The sequence below is a fragment of the Sus scrofa genome, chromosome 8, assembly GCF_054392235.1.
Source record: "Sus scrofa isolate SSC_HxYL_T2T_F1_AM1 chromosome 8, Sscrofa_HxYL_maternal_Yorkshire_Landrace_v2.0, whole genome shotgun sequence".
NCBI classification, from domain to species: domain Eukaryota; kingdom Metazoa; phylum Chordata; class Mammalia; order Artiodactyla; family Suidae; genus Sus; species Sus scrofa.
Genome location: NC_139390.1, coordinates 123,585,871 through 123,593,117, shown reverse-complemented (window position 1 = coordinate 123,593,117; position 7,247 = coordinate 123,585,871). Strand labels below are relative to the sequence as shown.

At 38.9% G+C, this 7,247-nt stretch overlaps 1 protein-coding gene across 2 annotated transcripts in view; it reads left to right on the top strand.

Annotated features, from left to right (window-relative positions):
- LOC146401023 (uncharacterized) overlaps positions 1–7,247 on the top strand; it is a 395,912-nt gene that overhangs the window by 2,065 nt on the left and 386,600 nt on the right. The gene's annotated exons all lie outside the window — the stretch shown is intronic.

Below are 7,247 nucleotides of genomic sequence, written 5' to 3'. Positions count from 1 at the left end.
GAACATTCCCAACAATTCCTAATGGAGACTCTGGTCTCTTCCCAAGACAAGAGGAAAGCTTAGACTTTTGGAGGATCTCTCACAGTCACTGATTTTTACAGTGAGTAAAAGTGGTGGTCATGGTGGGGGCTCATTTTAGGTATTACCTGAAGAAATAACCATTAAAATGATTTTTTTTTCCTTTTGCTCACTTTAGGAGGAAAGTTTAATGATAACTGGGTATTTGCATTCATCTCTTTGCTTACAGGCCATTATTATGCTTAGGAAGAGGTATTTTAGTTGTTTATTACAGAGAGAGAGGTACACCACAGCCTTTTAAGAAGTAAAGCAAAAACCTAAAGTCTATATTAACCTAAAAAGCCAGTTTCTTTGTTTCCAGATTTTTTTTTTCCAGCCAGAATATCTTTTTTGAGACATCTTCTGAAACCCACATATTGGTCTAGAATGTGGAGTTCAGGGAATTTTAAATGGGGGCCCAGTAGTCTGACTCAGTCTCAAATATTCACTTCAAAATGGATATCAATTATAGCAATTACACTTATAATTAGATTAATGAACCATTTATGCCCAAACTCCAAGTGCAAAAACTTCAAGACCTGATGATGAGGTGCCCTAAAAAGAGGGGTTTATGTAAACAAATCCCTATTAGGCAAAGTAAATCAAGATAAGGAACCTCACCCCAGGCTGGATTAGAAGCTAGCAGGCATCTTTCAATCACAGCAAGTCCCTAATCATTCAGGAACCACCTCTGTGGTTTCACATTAGGGAAAACTGCTCCCTTCAGAGGTCTGAAGGCAATACAAAGGGTGCCCCCAAAATGCTCCTGGCTAAATATTCTTGATGCTGGGAAGGGGGTGGGGGAAGACACAGCAAGAATATGCATATAGCTTCAGTTTCTGCGAATCACATTGTAACTGCAAGACCATAATAACTGCTACTCAGTAAAAACTAGTTATGCCAACCATGCATAGACACCAGCACACTGAGTGGAGGGAAACATTTCAACATTTTAGTCTTTTGACCTTGTTCCAAATAAAGAAATAATTTAATGTCCCCTTTTCAGAGGATTAGAGTGGTGTCTCCAAACAGAAGCTTTCCTTATTACCATCACCTCCCCCTTCCTCCTTCAAGGTTTAATACCACCAGAAACTGTAGAAAATGATTGTGCCCACTATCCAGGTCATTATTGTTTAATCAATGCATCTCTGGAGCATGAAAAAGGTACCTAAGCCACAGCTATTGTTTGGATTTTCCTTAAAAAACAAAATAAAACACACACAAATAACTACAGTCCTATTCCCAAGCTAAATTAGACATCCACACTTAATGATCCTGTTCTGCCTTTAAACAATGTGACTGTACATGCCTAATATTGTATGTCTGGTCTACCAGAGACAGAGAGATCAAAGGTCATATTTAACATTCAGGAGGAGGGGCGGGTGCAGATTAATTAATAAATTAATACAGCGACGCCTTTTATTGCTGGAGTTCAGCATTAATAATCTACTTTTACAATCCCAACGGACAGCAAACATTTAAGAGCAAAAAGCCAGAGAAAGAGAAAGAACAATCACTTACCAGTCTCTTTTTATTTGGGGAGCCTTAGAATTTGCAGACGCTGCCAGTCTGCCTTTAATTAGTTGCACATCACCCCCTAACACAAAGAAACACAAATCCAGATGTGTCTTGGCAGCTCCCAATTACAACTTTAATACTTGTAAACAAACTGTTGGGGGGGGGAGGATAAATAAATATGCGGATCAAAAAAAAAAATACCTGTAAATGGCTTTTTTTTTTCTTGTTGCAGAGAGGAGGAGGAGATGGTGTTAGTGGTGGGGGTGGAAGGAGGAGGAGGAGGTGGGGGGGAGAGGAAAGAGCCGAGTGTGAGTGTATGTGTGAGAGCGCGGGGCTGTTCTCGGTGGTCTCTCCTCTCCCAGCGCGTTGCTCTCCGACCGTCTCCAGTCGCTGTGTGCGAGGGAGGGAGGGAGCCGGGGAGTCTCTTCTCTCTCTCTCTCTCTCTCTCTCCCTCTCTCTCTTTCTCTCTCTCTCTCCCCTCTCTCTCCTCTCCGTCTCTTCTCTCTCCCTCTCTCTCTCGCCCCCCCTCTCCCCCGCTTCTCTCCCTCTGTTTGTGTGTGTGCGTGTGTGCGGTTGCTGGGGGAGGGGAGCGGGAGAGAAAGGCGAGGGAGGAGGTGGGAGGTTGGGGGCGGGGGCGGGGGCGGGGGGTGATCGGCGCCGAGGTGAGGAGGACGCAGGGACGCGGACACCTACTGATGATTGGCTGCAAATTACACGGGGAACAAGAGGCGCACGCGGGCCGGCGCTCCCCTTCACAAATCCTCTGCTCGCCGGAGGAGCCACGTTTCCCGACTCGCCCGCCGATGGCCCTCCCTCCTCGCGCCCGGCTCTCCGGCTCAGCCGCCCAGCACAGAGGGCTGTTGATTATTTTCTTTTTTGCTCTCGGAGATAATTGTTTGGAAGGGCTAGAAAGAGGGTGTTTCCGCCGCTCTCTCTGCGTGTGGGTGGGTGGGTGTGTGTGTGTGTGTGCGCGCGTGTGCGGGTGTGTGTGTAAATAAACTTGTCTGGGTTTTCTGGCTGGGTTGAGAAGAGCAGTACAAGAAACAGAAAAGGTCGTGTTTGTTTGAAGAATACTCTGATTTCACACCCTACCGCATGGCTTTGGAATAGTATTCCTGATGTACCCAGGAAGACTTTTTAAAAATATTATCGTTTAAATCTTTAAAGTAAGAGGAAACGGTTCGGTGTTCGGCTGTCCAGATCTCTAATATTATAATGCCAGAAGGCAAAACAAAACAAAACAAGAAAATGGGTGATGTGTAGCTTGAAGATCTCAAAATCAATCTCAATCTCGTCTCTTTTGCTCTCCTCCCCCCACCCCTTCCCCGACCCCATCCTTTTCCTATTCCTTCTGGTAGTTCCAATGATTGAAACTGATTTTTAACTTACTGCCCTATTTTTTAATTCCAAACTTTACTTAAACAAAAACTACTTTTATAGCTACGTTAATCTCTTTTATACTAGTATGACTTCTTGACACTTGGGAAAAATAGTTTAGTAATTGAAAGGTAAAGCTTTTTACCACAGGTCAAAAATAAATCTCACTCATAAATGCAGCTATGAATTAACTTCTTCACTGCTGCCTTAAAGACAATGAGATATTCCTGGTCACGTGCTATCCTACTATTGAAATGAAGTATGGTCTAGTATAAATGGTTATGAAATATATAAAATACAAATCTTTTGATAATTTTAAAGAAAAATATAGTGGTTGATAATAAGCTACAGAACCAGGGAAGACAATTCATATTGTTTATTTGGTCTTCTAAGGCAAAGTAAAAGTTTTCTGTTAAAATTAAAACTGCACTTTTGAATAATGCAAAAGTATAGTTTCAGAGATGGAAGAAAACTATAATAATGAATTGTTTCTTTTATAAGAACAAAATGCTGAAACGACATTTAAAATCATTTTGTATCTGAATTTTCAAAAGATCGACCTTGACCATATCAAGATTCTGCCAACTCTGCAGGACTGATTATTGATAAGATGTTAGGAACTGTGGTCCACATAGATGAAGGTGCTGTTTCAAGAGTGGGCAGCTACTGAAATGGGCAGATTGTTTTGTGACCCATTGATAAATATACATGTTTTGTAATTAAAAAAAAATAGAATAAGTTTAGGTATAAAGTCAATCAAACCAGGTTTTTTGTTTTTTGTTTTTTGTTTTTTGCTTTTATTGTCAAAATAACTGGATGGTTAATAATCACTTAAGTTCATTGATAAGATAATTTTATACTTTTGTTAATGCTTTGTGAAGGCAAAGAAGGGGGATTTTCCCTTTGATGTGGGTTTTTTTTTTTTTTTTTGAGCTGAATATCATAGGAAATTTATCAGCAAAATGTACGGTGAAAACATACTGGAAAGATGATAGATTCTTAATCATCTTTTCAAAATATTTAATATATCCATCCAATGTTAGAGGTTTTGAAGTTTGTAAATAAAGAATTTTTTAAATCAAATTAGTTTGGCTTTCTTATGCCAAGCTTGTTTTCCTTTTCAGAATGCTTCAAGCTCACTTTCAAAACAAAACAAATGAGAGAAAATAAGCTTTAAATTCCAAGGAATTTATTTCCTAGCTTTTAAAGGAAAAATTACAGACCATTTAGTCTTAATAATTAATAAGAGCAACTATTAATGACCCATCTGTGTCAGACACTACTAAGTAATTTGCAGATAGTTTATTTTGTCCTTGAAATAATCCTATGAGGTAGTTACTCCAATGGAAATAACAGGCCCATAGAAATTAGATATTTCGATGGAAAGTAGAAATTGAGGCCCATAGATATACAATAACCTAGATGGGTCAAAAAGCTAGTGTGTAATATAATAAGGCTAAAATTTGTACCCAATTGTATCTCTAAAACCTTTGCTTATAACCTCTACCCTAGTCTCACTATCAGTAGTTAATTAATCAATAAAAACTTTCTGCATCCTAGAGCCTTAGCTTTAGTTATCATCATAGGCCCTTCATTACTATGAAATATAGAATATTCTATAAGCAATATATCTCATACCTACAGAATATATTATAAACAATAGAACTCATAACTCAAATATAACATCGATTGCCTTTCTACAAGGGAATTATATCCTTAGTCAAATGTGATATAAGGAAACATCTCTCTTCTGGTCTACCTTATATCCTTTATATTTTTAATACAGACTGGCTTTGCTACTTGCATATCTGCTATGTATCATGCTGCTCCACATTCATGTTGCCTTCTCCAGGATGTTGTATCAGGGTTTTTAGGAAAATCATGGAGAACACTCAGTCCTCTGTCAACTCTCCTTTGGAATTCATAGTCCTATAAAGTAGCAAAAGTTAAGGTTCATTTTTGCAAAATGCCTGTTGCTCTTGTTTGTGCCTTTACTCTGCTTCATATGTTTTGTGATCTGAAGTAAGGAGTTTAAGGACTTGGTTGATATCTTCCTGAGAAAAGTAAAAAATTTCAACGTGAGTATCACTTGGAAAAGTATCCCCCACTCTGCAGAAATTTTGTATTGTGCTGTGAGGCATCTTTAAAGCATGGCTGCTTTCGTGGTGATCATGATCAATATTATCATCATTATCCAGAATCTAGAAAAAGTAGTTTATCTGTTATAACAAATAGACTTCAAAATGTGTCAAGGCAAAAACCAAAGAAATATATCTTTTGTTCCTGTCACAATCCAGGGTGGGAATGTCAGATGAGAGAATGGCTCTCCTCTATGAGTGATTCATGGATCCAGTTTCCTTTCATCTCTCGGGACTCTGCCAGCCCCAAGGGACTGCTCATCAGCTACATCAAACAGGCAGAAGGGCATGAAGAGGGCATGATCCCTTCTTAAAGACCTTGGTCTTGAAATGACCCACAGCACCACGGCTCACTTACAACTGTCAAGAGCCAGTCACATGTCACCCCTAGCTGCCGAGATGGCTGGGCAGTCACTTCCTAGATGCGACTCTATTACTATGGAGTAGAGTAACAGTTTGGGTGGACATTAGCAGTTTCCCCCACAGAATAACACTGGAAGGAGAATAACCTGCCTGCCGGAGAAGTTAATTTAGATCACACAGCCCTGAATTGACAGTGAGAGTCCTTTTCCTTTGGGGACATTTTTGCTGATTACCAACCTTCGAGATTACCACCAAGAGCAGTCTTAATGACTCTGGGGAAAGTTGGACAAGTAGGGACAAATTATGCTTTCTTAAATACCTGTAGGACAGCCAAGCTATGCTTAAAATAGTCAAACAAAAATTTACTAAAGAATAAAGCAAGGAGTAACACAAGCAGAGGAAATACCATCAAACTAAAATAAATTAATTTAGAGATAAATTTGAGGCATGAGCTACTTGTTTGCTGGTGTTTCCAAAACCTAGAGGTGAATTTTAATCCCTCCACCAATGAGGTGTTTCCTATGAGTCACAAAATCTACTCATGTCCAGGTTAGGAAAGATGATGAAGCCCTCTTACCTAACATTCTAGAAACCACCTTCCCGATTCCTGTTCACAGTCTCTGAGGATTGCCTCTTTCCATAGTAATTCAAGCTGTAAATAACAGTAACCATGTCCTTCACAGGAGGAATATACCAGTGAAACAAATAGGGAATAATTTCTTTTCTTCTTCTCTGACTATAGCTGCCTGAGATTTTTATTTATCTGTTTTCTTTATCAGAACTAGGGATCCTTGACAATCAGGGGTTGTGTCTTACTCAGCATTGTATCCCACCATATACATAGCCTGGCACATGGAAGGTTCCTGACATTCTGTGCCATGTGCATTGAAGAAAGTCGCATACATGAAACATGGAAGTAAGTTCTCTGTGGTCCATAGGCTAAAAACGCAAAATTCATAAAAAAGCATTCGAAGCCCTTCTCCAGTTGGCCCCTTGTTTTGAATCTCATTTCCTTATACACCTGGCAAGAACTCTCTACTCCAGCAGATCCACTTTGCCCAGAAAATGTTAATCACCTTACCATGACCATAAAAAAACCCTTTTAATTAATAAAGAACCATATGCTAAGATGAGGTATCATTGTTTAAATAAAAGAGACTTTTTGCTTATAATGAATTATTCTATTATAATGAAATAATGTTTTTAAATCCCTTAATGAATATTTTAAGGAAATTTTCAGAGATTTTCTTGGTGACTCAACAAAGTGGAATTTGATGAAATTAGTCCTGAAAATCAATATTCTGCACACCTGTTATTTTCTTTTACTTTTAATTAAATATCGATATATCATGATCACAATGTTGACCTTCATATTTGTAGTTGATACTTTTAACCTGCCAACAATGGGTCATGTGCTTTGAGCTGCTTTCCAGAGATGATAAATTTGTCTTAAACTTTTCCTCACTCTTTTTTGCCTTGTCTTTCTAATGGCTAACAGGATGCATTTATGGAATGGCTGATCACTGTTAAGGACAAGATCTGTGACTGTTGAGGATAATGAAAATAATGAGTTTACGGGTTAAATCCATTACTTTGGTCTCATTAGCACCATGTTCAAATCACCTACACTTATCAAGTACACACTGACCTATTTTTACATGCAATTTGGACATATACAGATATGTACCAAATGCTAACCTGGGCATTCATTTTCAGAATTGTTCTTTGCAAGACCTAATTTGGTCCAGGTCATTTCTTATTTCATCATGGCACACCTTCTCATCACATAAAGTC